Genomic DNA, 17,394 nt, shown 5'->3' with positions numbered 1-17,394 from the left:
CAAAGGGGCACCGTGGGTGGCTCAGTGGGTTAAACCTCTGCCTTCGGCTCGGGTCGTGATCCCAGGGTCCTGGGATCGAGCCCCACATCAGGCTCTCTGCTCAGCAGGGAGCCTGCTTCCACCTCTCTCTCTATCTGCCTGCCTCTCTGCCTACTTGTGATCTCTGCCTGTCAAATAAATAAATAAAATCTTAAAAAAAAAGAAATGCTACCAAATCCTACATATAACATAAAGAAAATTTAAAAATACCCCATTACTTCAAAAACCATAAAAATTTCAACTTGAATGAGAAATGACAGTCAACATATAAAAACAACAAGATGCCACAGATGTTGGACTTATCTGATAAGGATTTTAAAGTAGTCATTTTCAGAATGTTTCAAAGAGTAATTATAATTATACTTGAAATAAATTAAGGAACAGAAATTCTCAGGAAAGAAACAGAAGATATATGGAAGAACAATATAAATATTTTAGACCTGAAACACAATAACTGAAAATTTTAAAACTCAGTATATGGACTCAACAACTGAATGAAGAAGAAAATGAAAAGAATCAATGAACTTGAATACACAACAATAAGAAGTACCCAATTTGAGCAATGGAGAGAAAATAGACTAAAGAAAAAAGACAATGACAACTCGGGGACTTGTGAGATTATATAAAAAATCTGAAATTAGTGACATGGTTGGTTATCTTAGAAAGAAAGGAGAAAGGGTGTATGGATAAAAAGTATTTGAAGAAATAAAGGCCAACAACCATGTAAAATATTACAATTCATATTAAGGGGATTTGATACTATCTAGTAAAATTACTAGAATATTTCCTCTTGGAACCAGCACTTTTACTTCTAAGACTCTATCCCAAAGATATAATGCAAAAAGACAAAAAAACATAAGTACAAGGCCATTACTAGCAAAACAATCACAATAGTAAAAGATAAGAAATAAGACAAATGTCTAACCATAGGGTACTGGTTGAATGACCAGTACATCTACATCCTAGAGTACTAAGCAAGTATAAAAAAAAACATGAGGGAAAGGGCACCTGGGTGGCTCAGTTGGTTAAGCGTCCATCCTCAGCTCAGGTCATGATCCCAGGGTCCTGGGATAAAGTCCTGCATCCGGCTCCTTGCTCAGCAGGGAGCTTCTCCTTCTCCCCCTGCTGCACACTCTTAGTCTCTCTCTGTTAAATAAATAAAATCTAAAACAAAAAGAGGGAAAAATGTGTATATATATGTATATACAATGGAATATTATTCAGCCATTAAAAATGAAATCTTGGGGTGCCGGGGTGGCACAGTTGATTAAGCATCTGACTCTTGGTTTTGGCTCAGATCGTGATCTCATGGTCATGAGATGGAGCTTCTTGGGCTCATGCTCAGTGCAGAGTCTGGTTCAGATTCTCTCTCCCTCTCCCTCTGCCCCTTCCGTTTGTGCTCTCTCACTAAAATAAAGAAATTAAAAAAAAAAAAGAATGAGGGGTGCCTGGGTGGCTCAGTGGATTAAAGCCTCTGCCTTCAGCTCAGGTCATGATCTCAGGGTCCTGGGATCAAGCCCCGCATCAGGCTCTCTGCTCAGCGGGGAGCCTGCTTCCTCCTCTCTCTGCCTGCCTCTCTGCCTACTTGTGATCTCTGTCTGTCAAATACATAAATAAAATCTTTAAAAAAAAAAAAGAATGAAATCTTGCCATTTTCAATAACATGGACAGTGCTAGAGAGTATTATGCTAAGCAAAACAGTCAGAGGAAGACAAATAGCATATGATTTCACTCATATATGGAAATGAAGAAACAAAACAAATGAGCAAAGGGAAAAAGAGAGACACAAAAAGAAGACCCAAGAAACATATTCAACTATAGAAAATAAATTGATGGTACCAGAAAGGGGTAGGCTGGGTAGGTGAAATAGGTGATAGGGATTAAGGAGGGCACTTGTCATGATGAGTACTGGGTGATACATGGAACTGTTGAATCACTATACTGTACAACTGTAACTAATATAACACTATATTTTAACTAATTGGAATTAAAATTAAAACTACATAAAAATTAAATAAAAAATAAAGAGCATGAGGGATTCCTCCTGGCGAAAGATAACAGAATACAAAGCCTCAGGCCTTGTTTCCCCACGGAGACAATAATGTAACAATATACAATCCAAAAGGCTTTTATGAGAGCCCAGAAACCAGTTAAAAAGTTGTCATACCCTAGCAAGTACAAAACCAAGAAAAGCTCCATGAATATGTGTAAGAAAAGCCACTGCATTTCACCCACATTAGCCCCTTACCCAAGCCAGCGAAGCTCAGAGCAGCTGGCAGAAAATACCCAATTTGCAGTTTGTCCTTCTAGAGCAAAAGACAAGAATGATATGTACATCCAAGGTTCTGGCTTTTCACGGGCTTCCCAAGGGAATCATTTCTGTGTCATCTGACCCAAAAAGCTGAAAGTGGCCAATGAAAGCAAATGAGAGCTCTGTAGCCTGCTGGAGAACCAGAGAACCTGTAGTACCACAGACCAGAAGGAACAAGAGATTCCAAGTTCAGGAAAAAAAAAGCCAACATATCACTCTGGGAAATTACTTGAACAAGCCCAGAGAATATGCATTCCCCAAAAAGATTTGAGAAGTTCCCCTCAATCTCTAGTGAGGCTAACTGATAAAGATCTTCCTCTGTAGAAAACTAGTCCATAAAGACTGGGAAAGGATGTTGCTTTTTCAAATGTATAAATCTCAACAAAAGTAACAAGGCATACAGAGAAACAGGAATATGACCCAATCATATTTCCAAAATAATTCTTGGAAACCAATCATAAATACATAAGTATCTATGAATTATTTGACAAAAAATTCAAAATACTCATCTTAAGGAAGTTCAGTGAGATACAAGAAACATAGAAAACTAAATAAAATCAGAAAAAGAGGGTCGCCTGTGTGGCTCAGTGGTTAAGCCTCTGCCTTCAGCTCAGGTCATGATCTCAGGGTCCTGGGATCAAGTCCCACGTCAGGCTCTCTGCTCAGCAGAGAACCTGCTTCCTCCTCTCTCTCTCTCTCTGCCTACTTGTGGTCTCTGTCAAATAAATAAATAAAATCTTCTTAAAAAATTTTTTTAAAAATCAGAAAAAGAAACATGATCAAAATGAGAATATCAACACAGAAACAAACTACACAGAAGAACCAAACCGAAATTCCAAGGCTGAAAAACACATTAATTGAATTGAATTGATTATGGTATTGCATAGATCTCCTTTAGTTCTAGTATAGTATTTAAAACATAAAGGCATAAAAATCATTATAACTATAAAGTACATTAATGGATACAAAATATAAAAAGATGTAATTTGTAACATCAATAACAAAGTGGAAGAGACATAAAGGAGTAGAGTTGTTATACGCTATTGAAGTTAAGTTTTTATCAGTTTAAAATAGACTGTTGTAACTATAAAGTGTTTTACATAATCTCCATAGTAAACACAAAGAAAATACCTATAGAACATACACAAAAGAACAATAGAAAGCCTATCACAATAAAAAAATCAATAAAACACCAAGAAAGCCTAGAAGAGAGGAAAAGAGGAACAGAATAAATGTTGACACACACAGAAAACAATTAACAAAATGGCAATAGTAAGTCCTTTCCTATCCGTGATTTTTTTTTAGATTTTATTTTAAATAATCTCTATACCCAATGTGGGGCTGAAACTTACAACCCTGAGCTCAAGAGTCACGCTCTCTACCAACAGAGCCAGCCAGGTGCCCCAGTGATTACATTAAATGTAAATGGACTAAACTCCCCAAAAGACATAGAGCACCTGAACAGATAAAAAAATAAGACCCAACTGTATGTTGTCTTTAGATATAATGATACACACAGGCAGAAAGTGAAAGGATGGATATTCTGTGCTAATTATAACCAAAAGGGAGTAGGTTATAATTAGATATAAATATAAAAAGATATAGATATAGATATAAAAAGATATAGAATATAAAAAGATATTCTGTGCTAATTATAACCAAAAGGGAGTAGGTATAACCTCAACCACAGTTACATAAGAAAAAATAGACCTTAAATCAAAATTGTCACAGGTGATAAAGAAGGATATTATATAAAGATAAAAAGGTCAATTCGACAGGATGTTATAACAAGTATAAATATTTGTACCAAACACCACAGCACTCAAATATATGAAGCAAGTGTTGGTAAAATTAGAGGAAGAAATACACAGAAGCCCAATAATAATAAGAGATTTTAATAGACCACTTTCAATAATGGATAGGAAAACCACATAGAAGATCAATAAGGAAAGAGGATTTGAACACTGTAGATTAATTGCACCTAAAAGACATATAAGAAATACTCCAACCAACAACAGCAGAATACACATTCTTCTCAAGCACATATGAAAACATCTTCCAAGACAGATTATATAGTAGGCCACAAAACAAATTTTTAACTAGTTTAAGAAGGTTGAAATCATACCAAATACCTTTTCTGATCACAATGGAATGAAACCAGAAATCAACAGCAAAAGGAAAACTGGAAAATTCCCATTACGTGGAAATTAAACAGTACACTCCTGAACAGCCAATATGCCAAAGAAGAAATCACAAAGGAAATTAGAAGATATCTTGAGACAAATGAAAATGAAAACAAAATACATCAAAAATTAATGGAATGAAACAAAAGCAATACTAAGAAGGCTTATGGGAATAAGGTCTAATTCAAAAAAGGTCTCTAATCAACAACTTACCTTTACACCTCCAGGAAATAGAAAAAAAGGAACAAACTAAACCCCAAGTTAACAAGAGGAAAGAAAGAAAGATTAGAGCAGAGATCATTGGAATAGAAAATAGAAAAACAGTATTAAAAATCAATGAAACTAAGAGTTGATGTTTTGAAAAAATCAGCAAAGGTGACAAACCCTTAGCTAAATTAAGAAAAAAAATAGAGAAGACTCAAAAATCAGATATGAGAGACTTATGCCACAGAAATAAAAAGGATCACAAGAGATTTTTTTTTGGGGGGGGGAGAGAGAGTATGAGCAAGGGTGGAGGGGCAGAGGGAGAGACAAAATCTCAAGTAGGAGCCTGATGCTCATGACTTGAGCTAAAATCAAGAGTCGGATGCTTAACTGACTGAGACACACAGGCACCCTGATCACAGAGACTTCTATGAATAATCATACAACAACAAACTGGATAACCTAGAAGAAATGGGTAAATTCCTACAAACATACAAACTACCAAGACTGAATCAAGAAGAAATGAAAAAATCTAAACAGATCTATAACAGTAAGGGGCTTGAATCCATAATCAAAAAACTCCCAACTGGGGCACCTGGGTAACTCTGTCAGTTAAGAGTCTGCCTTTAGGGTGTCTGGGTGGCTCAGTGGGTTAAGCCTCTGCCTTTGGCTCAGATCATGATCCCAGGGTCCTGGGATAGAGGCCCGCATCGGGCTCTCTGCTCAGCAGGGAGCCTGCTTCCCCCTCTCTGCTTGCCTCTCTGCCTACTTATGATCTCTCTCTCTCTGTCAAATAAATAAATAAAATCTTAAAAAAAAAAAAAAGAGTCTGCCTTTGGCTCGGGTCATGATCTCAGGTCCTGGGACTGAGTCCCACATCCACCTCTCTGTTCAGCAGGACGCCTGCTTCTCCCTCTGCCTGCTGCTCCCCCTGCTTGTGCATGTGCTCGCTCACGCTCTCTCTCTCTCTGTCAAATAAATTAATAAATCTTAAAAAAAAAGAGGCCCAAAAGGCTTTGCAGAATAATTCTGCCAAATATTTAAAGAAAAAATAGCACCAATCCTCCTCAAACTTTTCCAAAAATTTGAAGAGGAGAGAATATTCCCAAACTCATTGTATGAGTCCAGCATAACTCTGACACCAAAACAAGACAGAGATATAAGAAAACTACAGAACAATATCTCTGATGAATATTGATGTAAAAATGCTCAACAAAATACTAACAAATGAAATTCAATAGCACATTAAAAAGAATATACACCAGAGAGGGGGGAAAATATATATATATATAACGTGACCAACTGGGATTTATTTCTGAAACACAAAGACGTTTCAACATATTATAATCAGTCAATGTAATATATCACACATTAACAGAATAAAGGGAAAAATTCTCATGTGATCATCTCAACTGATGCACAAGAAACATGAGAAAATCCAAACTCTTTCATGATAAACTTTCAACAAACTAGGAATAGAAAGAAATCACCTCAACATAATAAAGGCTGTATAAAGAAAGCATATAGCTAACATTGAACTCAGCCTTGAAAAACTGAAAGCCTTTCCTTCAATTATCAGGAAAAGGCATGAATGCCAACTATTACTACTCTATTCAACATCGTATTAGAAGTCCTAGCCAAAATAATTAGGTGAAAGAAAGAAAGAAAGAGAAAAAAAAGCCATCCCAATTGGAAAGGAAAAATAAAATTATCTCTGCTCACAGATGACATAATCTTACATGTAGAAAATCCTAAAGATTTCACCAAAAAAACCTGTTAGAATAAACAAATTCAGTAAGTTACAGGATATAAAATCAACTTTCAAAAGTCACTTGAATTTTTATATACTAACAATAAACAATCAGAAGAAGAAATTAAGAAAACAACTCTACTTTTAGTGGTATCAAAAAATAATAAAATACTCAGGAATAAACTTAACCAAGGAAGTGAAAGACTTATACGATGAAAACTACAAGACAAGGATGAAAACTAAAGATACAAACTAATGGAAAGACATCTCAGGTTCATGGACAGGAAAACTTAAAATTATTAAAATATCCATACTTCCCAAAGTGATCTACAGAATCAGTGCAGTCACTATCAAAATCTCAATGCCATCTTTTGCAGAAATAGAAAAATAATCCTAACATTCATTTGGAGCTTCAAAGGACCTGCTAATAGGAAAACTTGGGAAAGTCTATCTTGAGAAAGAGAAACAAAGTTGAAGGCTTCACACTTCCTGATTTTAAAACATATTACAAAGTTATAGTTCCCAAAACAGTAAGGCACTAGCATAAATACAGGCATATAGACCAAACAGACTAGAGAGCCCAGAAGTAAACCCTTGCATATATGGTTAAATGATCCTTGACAAGGTTGTCAAGGTGACACAATGAAGAAAAGATATAGTCAATTCAACAAAGGATACTGGGAAAACTGGCTATACACATGCAAAAAAAATGATGCTGGACCCTTACCTTATACCATATAGAAAAATTAACTCAAAATGTATTAAAAACCTCAAATGATAAAACTCCTAGAATAAAATATAGGGGAATACCTTCATGACAATGGACTTGGCAATGATTTCTTCATGACACTGAAAGCACAGGAAACAAACAAAAATAGACAAATGAGACTACATCGAATTTAAAAACTTCTGGGACACCTGGCTGGCTCAATTGGTGGAGCATACTCTTGATCTTGAGGTTGTAGGTTTAAGCCCCACAATGGGTATAGAGATTAATTAAAAATGAAATCTTAAAAATTTTTAAAACCTTCTGTGCAGCAAAAGGAAATAACAAACTGGAAAGGTAACATACTGAGTGAGAGAAAATATTTTCTTTTTTTTTTAAGATTTTATTTATTTATTTGACAGAGAGAGAGAGATCACAAGTAGGCAGAGAGGCAGGGGGAAGCAGGTTCCCCGCTGAGCAGAGAGCCCGATGTGGGGCTCGATCCCAGGACCCTGAGATCATGACCCAAGCCGAAGGCAGTGGCCTAACCCACTGAGCCACCCAGGTGCCCCGAGAAAATATTTTCAAATCATGTATCTGATAATGAGTTAATATCCAGAACATACAGAGCTCCTACAAGTCAACAACACAAAACAAATAACTAGATTTAGAAAATGGCCAAAGGACCTGAGTAGACATTTCTTCAAAGAAGATATACAAATGGTCAAGAAGTCTATAAAAAGATGTTCAACATCACTGATCATCAGGGTAATGCAAATCAAAGCCACAATAAGATATCACTTCACACTCATTAGGATGACCACTATTAAAAAAAACAGCAAATAACAAGTATTGATACAGATGTAAAGAAATTAGAACCCTGTGCACTGTTGGTGTGAATGTAAAATGGTTTATAGCCCCTATCATAAGCAGTATGGAGGTTCCTCAAAAATTAAAACATACAATTAGGGGCACCTTGGTGGCTTAGTCGCTTGAGCATCTACCTTTGGCTCAGGTCATGATCCCGGGGTCCTGGGATTAAGCCCCACATCAGGCTCCCTGCTCAGCGGGGATCCTGCTTCTCCCTCTCCCTCTGCTGCTCCCCCTGCTTGTGTTCTCTCACTCTGTCAAATAAATAAATGAAATCTTTTCAAAAATCCATACAATTAATATACGATCCAGCAATTCTACTTCGGGGTATAGATACAAAAGAACTGAAAACGAGATCTTGAAGAGGTATTTGTACTATTTTTCACCAAAACAATATTCACAATAACGATGAGGTAGCAACAAACTGTCCATCTACCAATGAATAGATAAACAAAATGTGATATATCCATAAAATAGAATATTATTCACCCTTAAAAAAGAAGGAAATCCTGTCATATGCTACTACATTGATGAACCTTAAAGACATTATGCTAAGTGGGGGCGCCTGGGTGGCTCAGTGGGTTGGGCCTCTGCCTTTGGCTCGGGTCATGATCCCAGGGGCCTGGGATTGAGTCCCACATCAGGCTCTCTGCTCAGCAGGGAGCCTGCTTCTCCTCATCTCTCTCTCTGTCTGTCTCTCTGCCTACTTGTGATCTCTCTCTCTGTCAAATAAATAAAATAAAATCTTTAAAAAGACATTATGCTAAGTGAAATAAGCCAGTCACAAAAAGATAAAAATACAACATGATACCACAGATACAAGTGTCTAAAGTAGTCAAATTCATAGAAACACAAAGTAGAATGGTGGTTGGAAGGGTCTTGGAGGAAGGAGAAAGCATTGTTCAATGGAAACAGAGTTTCCAGTTTTGTAAGATGAGGAAGTTCTATAATTGTTGTTGTTGCACAACAATATGCATATAGTTAACACTACTATAAACTTAAAAATTGTTAAGATGGGGTGCCTGGGTGGCTCAGTGGGTTAAAGCCTCTGCCTTCGGCTCAGGTCATGATCCCAGGGTTCTGGGATTGAACCCCACATTGGGCTCTATGCTCAGTGGGGAGCCTGCTTCCCCTCCCTTCTCTCTCTCTCTCTCTCTCTGCCTGCCTCTTCACCTACTTGTGATCTTTGTCTATAAAATAAATAAATAAAATCTTTAGAAAAATAAAAATGGTTAAGATGGTAAATTTATGTGTGTTTTAACTTAATAATTATTTAAATAAAGCAATGAAGACTCCTTCTCTGTAGGGATATAGCATGGTATCCAAGATACATCATTAAGCGAAAAAAGCAAGGTGCATTTAGAGAGTAAAGATGGCAGAGGAGTAGGGGTCCCTAAGTTCATCTGGTCCCAGGAATTGTGCTATATAGTTATCAAATCATTTTGAAGACCTACAAAATCAATCAAAGATCTAAGAAAAGAAATGCTACAATTCTACAAATAGAAAAGTGACCACTTTTTGCAAGGTAGGAGGTGTGGAGACATGAATCTGGGGTGGGATGTGAGAGGATACTACAAGAGGAGGGAACCTTCTTAAGGAGGCTACTATAAAGTATTATAAGCAGTGGAACATAAAATCAGAACTTTTAGGTCTGCTACAGTGGGGGATGTCTCTGGCTTAAAGGTTCTCAGGTGATGAAACAGGGCAGAAAACCAGGTGGAAAAGGGAGGTTTCAGGATCCCTGGGGTCATAAGAACAGGGGGAGGGGGAGCGGAGGGTGGCAGTGATGCCAGGCATCAGAGTGGGGAAGCCAGCTGTAAACAGTGAGTCTAGGCACCAGCTTTCTGCTTGGTGTTGTCATAAACTGAGAACCAGTGCATGGTTGCATGACTGCTCTCAGGGCAGGGGCCCGGTAAAATGCAGAAGCACATTCACCCGGGAGGAATAGTGCAGGTCCATGCCACGGGAGTTGTAAAGTTTGGAGACTTGAAACTCAGTCGTGTGCCTGAGATAAAAATTCTCAGTCACAAGCTGGGGAAAAAATAGTTTGGACAGAAACCAGAGAGACAAGATAACTGACTGCTTTTCTGTGAGGGCTCACTGAAGAGTGGGGAGCACAAACTTTCGGCTCCAGGGCTAGAGATCAAGGCCTCACCATGTTCATCCTGCACTTCTGTGCCAAAAGCCATCAGGGAGCAAAACAGCACTACATATTGCAACCTGGAGCCTCTTGCACTGAACCTGGCCCTCTGGCAAGGGGGATGCAATTCCACCAGAGCAAGGGCATCAAAAATCAGCACACAGGCACCTCCCAGAAGACCAGCAGGAACAACCAGCTAGTACCGAGTTTACCGATCACAGAGAACTGCAAAATTTCAGCCCTTGGGGAAAAAGGTATATAGCAGACATGGTTTTTGTTAGGTTTGGCCAGCAAATCCTGAGGCAGTAAATGAAAAGATCACTCCAGACACCTAAGTAGAAGAAAGGAGAGGGCAGGGGGACCAGATGCTCTAGTGGCAGAAGGCCCCAAGCCAAGCACTGCCTCCACTTTTATTAGGAATATTATCAATATATCAGAGGAATAAGAGAAACAAAAAGGAGTGCAAAGGTTTAATAATCAGGACAGCAATATAGGGAAGCATCGTGTGATTAGAATGAGCTGTGCTCTTGATGCACATGCAGGCAGGGAGTACGTGACCACCAAAGATAAATCTTTCTCCTAAGGATTTACTCCCTGGATGGGTACATTGAGCCACAACAACAATCTAGCTGTTTTCAGTCCAGAAACCCTTAAAAAGGCCAAGTTTTATGGGCACTCATTCTTTGCTTTTCAACTAGTCTCACCCAGGGAGGCATATGTTTATTAAAACTTACCTAGTCAGGTATTACAAATTCCCACAGGTTTTATTATTGTTCTTTAGTCTTTCAGTTTTATTTTTTTCCAACTATGTACTTACTTTCTCAATTCTATCTCTTACTCTTTTTTAATGTTTATTTTTATGTATACATTATATATATATATCTACACACATATATATATTCTTTTATTTTTGGTTTCCTTTCATTGTCTTTTATTTTATTTTTGTATATATTTATAAGTTTTACTTTCTTTCCTATTTTGGGATCTAGTTTCTTTTAATAACTGACCAAAATACACCCAAGATCTGGTTTATTGTTTTGTTCAGTTTTACTTCTTGCTTGATTTTTTTCTTATCTTGTTTTGTTTCTGTTTTCTTCTAGTTAGTTTTGTTTCTTTTCTTCTGGCCTTGTTATTTTTGTCTTTTCTCTCTCTTTCTTCTATTATTTTCTGGACATAATAATAAGATAGAGAAACTCACCCCAAAAGAAAGGAGGAAGTATTCACTGCCAGGGATTTAATTAATATGGATATAAGTAAGATGTTAGAACTAGAATTCAAAAATTCAAAACAATGATTATAAAGATACTAGCTGAGCTAGGAAAAAAAAAGCATAGAAGACACTAGAAAATCCCTTACTATAGAAATAAAAGAACTAATATCTAATCAGGCTGAAATTGAAAATGCTATTACTAAGATACAGTCAAAAATGGAGGCTCTAACAGTGAGGATACATGAGGCAGAAGAATGAGTCAGTGATCTAAAAGACAAATGATGGCAAATAAGGAAGCTGAGAATAACGGAGAAAAACAACTACTGGATCACGTGGGGTGACTGCAAGAAATCAGCGATACCATAAAGTGAAATAATATACAGATAATAGGGGTCCCAGAAGATAAAGAGTGAGAGATGATCAGAAAGTTTATTTGAACAAATTATAGCTGAGAACTTTCCTAATATGGAGAAGGAAACAGGCATTCAAGTCCAGGAGGCACAGAGAATACCCCTCGAAATCAATAAAAATAGGTCAACACTTTGACATATAAGAGTGAAGCTTGAAAATTTCAGAGACAATGAGAAAATCCTGAAGGTAGCTCAGGACAAGAGGTCCTTAACCTACAAGGGTAGAAACATAAGGTTGGCAGCAGACCTGTCCACAGAGACCTAGCAAGCCAGAAAGGACTGGCATGATATATTCAATGTGCTAAATGGGAAAAATATGCAGCCAAGAATACTTTATCCAGCAAGGCTGTTATTCAGAACAGAAGGAGACAGTTTCCAGGACAAAGACTAAAGGAATTCATGAGCACTAATCCATCCCTGGAAGAAATATTAAAGGGGATCCTTTGAACACAGAGAGAGCCCAAAAGTAATAAAGACCAGAAAGGAACAGAGACAATCTACAGAAACAGTAATTTTACAGGTAATACAATGGCACTAAATTCATCTTTCAATAATTACAGGGAATGTCAATGGACTAAATGCTCCAATCAAAAGACACAGGGTATCAGATTGAATAAAAAAACAAGACCCACCCATATACTGTCTACAGAGACTCAGATTGGAGCCAAAGACACCTCCAGATTGAAAGTGAGGAGGTAGAGAACCACATATCATGCTAATGGACATCAAAAGAAAGCTGGAGTAGCATCCTTATGAAAGATAAACTAGATTTTACACTAAAGACTGTAATAAGAGATGAAGAAGGACACTATATCATAATAAAAGGGTCTATCCAACAACAAGATCTAACAACTTTAATATTTATGCCCCCAACTTGGGAACAGACAAATATATGAATCAATAACAGACTTAAGGAAACTCATTGATAATAATACAATAATAGTATGGAATATTAACACCACATTCACAGCTATAGACAGATGATCTAAGAAGAAGATAAAGAAAGAAACAATGGCTTTGAATGACACACTGGTCTAGATAGACGTCACAGTTATATTGAGAGCATTTCATTCTAAAGCAACAAAATACACATTCTTTTTGAGTGTACATGGAGCAGTCTCCAAAACATATCAGATACTGGGTCACAAATCACTTCTTCACAGCTACTCAAAAACTGAGATTATACTAGGCATATTTTCAGACCACAATGCTTTAAAAGATGAACTCAATCAATAAATCCCCCTATGATTTGGGGTCTCTTCTGATTTGGTTAACGCACATTTTTCTGGGTCTTTGCCATCCTTTTAGTACTTTATTCTCTCCTTCATATATTCTTATCTGGATAAAATGACAAGGCTGAAAAACTCACCACAAAAAAAAAAAAAAAAAAGAACAAGAGGCAGTACTGAAGGCCAGGGACCTAATCAATATGGACATTGGTAATACATCAGATCTAGAGTTCAGAATGACGATTCTAAAAGTGCTAGCTGGGCTCGAAAAAGGCATGGAAGATATTAGAGAAACCCTGTCTGGAGAAATAAAAGCCCTTTCTGGAGAAATAAAAGAGCTAAAATCTAACCAAGCTGAAATGATAAAAGCTATTAATGAGGTGCAATAAAAAATGGAGGCTCTTGCTGCTAGGATAAATGAGGCAGAAGAAGAATTAGTGATATAGAACACCAAATGATGGAGAATAAAGAAGCTGAGCAAAAGAGAGACAAACAACTACTGGACCATAAGAGGAGAATTCGAGAAATAAGTGATACCATTAGACAAAACAATATTAGAATAATTGGGATTCCAGAAGAAGAAGAAAGAGAGAGGGGAGCAGAAGGTATATTGGAGTGAATTATTATAGAGAATTTCCCTAATATGGCAAAGGGAACAAGCATCAAAATCCAGGAGGCACAGATTTACTCAAAATCAGTAAGACTAGGTCCTAATAGTAAAACTTACAAGTCTTAGTGACAAAGAGAAAATCCTGAAATCAGTCCGGGACAAGAAGTCTGTAACGTCCAATGGTAAAAATATTAGATTGGCAGCAGACTTACCCACAGAGACCTGACAGGCCAGAAAGAACTGGCATGATATATTCAGAGCACTGAACGAGAAAAACATGCAGCCAAGAATACTATATCCAGCTAGGCTATCATTGAAAATAGAAGGAGAGATAAAAAGCTTCCAGGACAAACAAAAGCTGAAAGAATCTGTAAACACCAAACCAGCTTTACAGGAATTATTGAAAGGGGTCCTCTAAGCAAAGAGAGACCCTAAAAGTAGTAGACCAGAAAGGGACAGAGACAATATACAGTAACAGTCACCTTACAGGCAATACAATGGCACTAAATTCATATCTCTCAGTAGTTACCCTGAATGTAAATGGGCTAAATGCCCCAATCAAAAGACACAGTGTATCAGAATGGATAAAAAAAATAAACCCTATCAATATGCTGTCTACACGAAACTCATTTTAGACTCAAAGACACCCCCAGAATTAAAGTGAGGGGATGGAAAACAATTACCATGCTAACGGACATCAGAAGAAAGCTGGGGTGGCAATCCTTATATCAGATAAATTAGATTTTAAGCCAAAGACTATAATAAGAGATGAGGAAGGACACTATATCATACTCAAAGGATCTGTCCAACAAGAAGATCTAACAATTTTAAATATCTATGCCCCTAACATGGGATCAGCCAACTATATAAACCAATTAATAAAAAAATCAAAGAAAGACATCGACAATAATACAATAATAAGGGACTTTAACACCCCCTCACTGAAATGGACAGATCATCCAAGCAAAAGATCCACGAGGAAATAAAGGCCTTAAATGATACACTGGACCAGATGGACATCACAGATATATTCAGAACATTCCATCCCAAAGCAACAGAATACACATTCTTCTCTAGTGCACATGGAACATTCTCCAGAATAGATCACATCCTGAGTCACAAATCAGGTCTCAACCGGTACCAAAAGATTGGGATCGTTCCCTGCATATTTTCAGACCACAATGCTCTGAAGCTAGAACCCAATCACAAGAGGAAAGTTGGAAAGAACCCAAATACATGGAGACTAAAGAGCATCCTTCTAAAGAATGAATGGAGTTGAGGGAAATTGGAAGGGGAGGTGAACCATGAGAGACTATGGACTCTGAAAAACAATCTGAGGGTTTTGAAGGGGCGGGGTGGGAGGTGGGAGGTTGGGGGAACCAGGTGGTGGGTATTAGAGAGGGCACGGATTGCATGGAGCACTGGGTGTGGTGCAAAAACAATGAATACTGTTACGCTGAAAAGAAATAAAAAATTTAAAAATTAAAAAAAAAAGAATGAATGGGTCAACCAGGAAATTAAAGAAGAATTGAAAAAATTGATGGAAACAAATGATAATGAAAACACAACGGTTCAAAATCTGTGGGACACAGCAAAGGCAGTCCTGAGAGGAAAATATATAGTGATACAAGCCTTTCTCAAGAAACAAGAAAGGTATCAAATACACAACCTAACCCTACACCTAAAGGAGCTCGAGAAAGAACAACAAAGAAAGCCTAAACCCAGCAGGAGAACAGAAATAAAGATCAGAGCAGAAATCAATGAAACAGAAACCAAAAATCAATAGAACAAATCAACAAAACTAGGAACTGGTTCTTTGAAAGAATTAATAAGATTGATAAACCCCTGGCCAGACTTATCAAAAAGAAAAGAGAAAGGACCCAAATAAATAAAATCATGAATGAAAGAGGAGAGATCACAACCAACACCAAAGAAATACAAACAATTATAAGAACATATTATGAGCAACTATACGCCAGCCAATTTGACAATCTGAAAGAAATGGATGCATTCCTAGAGACATATACACTACCACAACTGAACCAGGAAGAAACAGAAAACCTGAACAGACCTATAACCAGTAAGAAGATTGAAGCAGTCATCAAAAATCTCCCAACAAACAAGGGCCCAGGGCCAGACGGCTTCCCAGGAGAATTCTACCAAGCATTTAAAGAAGAATTAATTCCTATTCTCCTGAAACTGTTCCAAAAAATTGAAATGGAAGGAAAACTTCCAAACTCATTTTTTGAGGCCTGCATTACCTTGATCCCAAAACTAGACAAAGATCCCGTCAAAGAGAGAATTACAGACCAATATCCTTGATGAACACAGATGCAAAAATTCTCACCAAAATACTAGCCAATAGAATCCAACAGTACATTAAAAGGATTATTCACCACGACCAAGTGGGATTTATTCCAGGGCTGCCAGGTTGGTTCAACATCTGCAAATCAATCATTGTGATACATTAATAAAAGAAAGAACAAGAACCATATGATACTCTCAATAGATGATGAAAAGCATTTGACAAATACAGCATCCTTTCTTGATCAAAACTCTTCAACGTGTAGGGATAGAGGGTACATACGTCAATATCATCAAAGCCATCTATGAAAAACCCACCGTGAATATCATTTTCAATGGAGAAAAACTGAGAGCTTTACCGCTAAGGTCAAGAACACGGCAGGGATGTCCATTATCACCACTGCTATTCAACATAGTACTAAAAATCCTAGCCTCAGCAGTCAGACAATAAAAAGAAATTAAAGGCATCCAAATCAGCAAAGAAGAAGTCAAACTATCACTCTTTGCAGATGATATGATCCTTTGTGTGGAAAACCCAAAAGACTCTGCTCCAAATCTGCTAGAACTTGTACAGGAATTCAGTAAAGTGTCAGGATATAAAATCAATGCACAGAAATCAGTTGCATTTCTATACACCAACAACAAGACAGAAGAAAGAGAAATGAAGGAGCCAATCCCATTTACAATTGCACCCAAAACCATAAGATACCTAGGAATAAACCTAACCAAACAGGCAAAGTATCTGTACTCAGAAGACTATAGAATACTCATGAAAGAAATTGAGGAAGACACAAAGAAATGGAAAAATGCTCCATGCTCATGGACTGGAAGAACAAATATTGTGAAAATGTCTATGCAATCTACACGTTTAATGCAACCCCTATCAAAATCCCATTTTCTTTTTCAAAGAAATGGAACAAATAATCCTAAAATTTATATGGAATCAGAAAAGACATCGAATAGCCAGAGGAATGTTGAAAAAGAAAGCCAAAGTTGGTGGCATCACAATTCCAGACTTCAAGCTCTATTACAAAGCTGTCATCATCCAGACAGTACGGTACTGGCACAAAAACAGACACATAGATCAATGGAACAGAATAGAAAGCCCAGAAATAAATGCTCAACTCTATGGTCAACTAATCTTCGACAAAGTAGGGAAGAATGTCCAATGGAAAAAAGACGGTCTCTTCAACAAATGGTGTTGGGAAAATTGGACAGCCACACACAGAAAAACAAAACTGGACCATTTCCTTATACCACACATGAAAATAGACTCAAAATGGATGATGAACCTCAATATGAGAAAGGAGCCCATCAAAATCCTTGAGGAGAACACGGGCAGCAACCTCTTTGACCTCAGCCACAGCAACTTCTTCCTAGGAACGTCACCAAAGGCAAGGGAAGCAAGGGCAAAAATGAACTATTGGG

General features: G+C 37.4%; 1 long non-coding RNA gene across 2 annotated transcripts in view; it reads right to left on the bottom strand.

Annotated features, from left to right (window-relative positions):
- Positions 1-1,166: 1,166 nt before the first annotated feature.
- The window catches only part of LOC116862464, a 30,791-nt gene continuing 14,563 nt past the window's right edge, over positions 1,167-17,394 (bottom strand). For both annotated transcript variants that reach the window (XR_004381638.1, XR_004381639.1), the window contains exon 4: positions 1,167-1,203. This is a non-coding gene — a long non-coding RNA (uncharacterized LOC116862464). The remainder of the gene's footprint in view (positions 1,204-17,394) is intronic.

This window comes from Lontra canadensis, unplaced genomic scaffold, assembly GCF_010015895.1.
Source record: "Lontra canadensis isolate GAN:19392208 unplaced genomic scaffold, GSC_riverotter_1.0 scaffold245, whole genome shotgun sequence".
Classification (NCBI taxonomy): domain Eukaryota; kingdom Metazoa; phylum Chordata; class Mammalia; order Carnivora; family Mustelidae; genus Lontra; species Lontra canadensis.
This window is presented reverse-complemented; position numbering and strand designations above follow the sequence as displayed.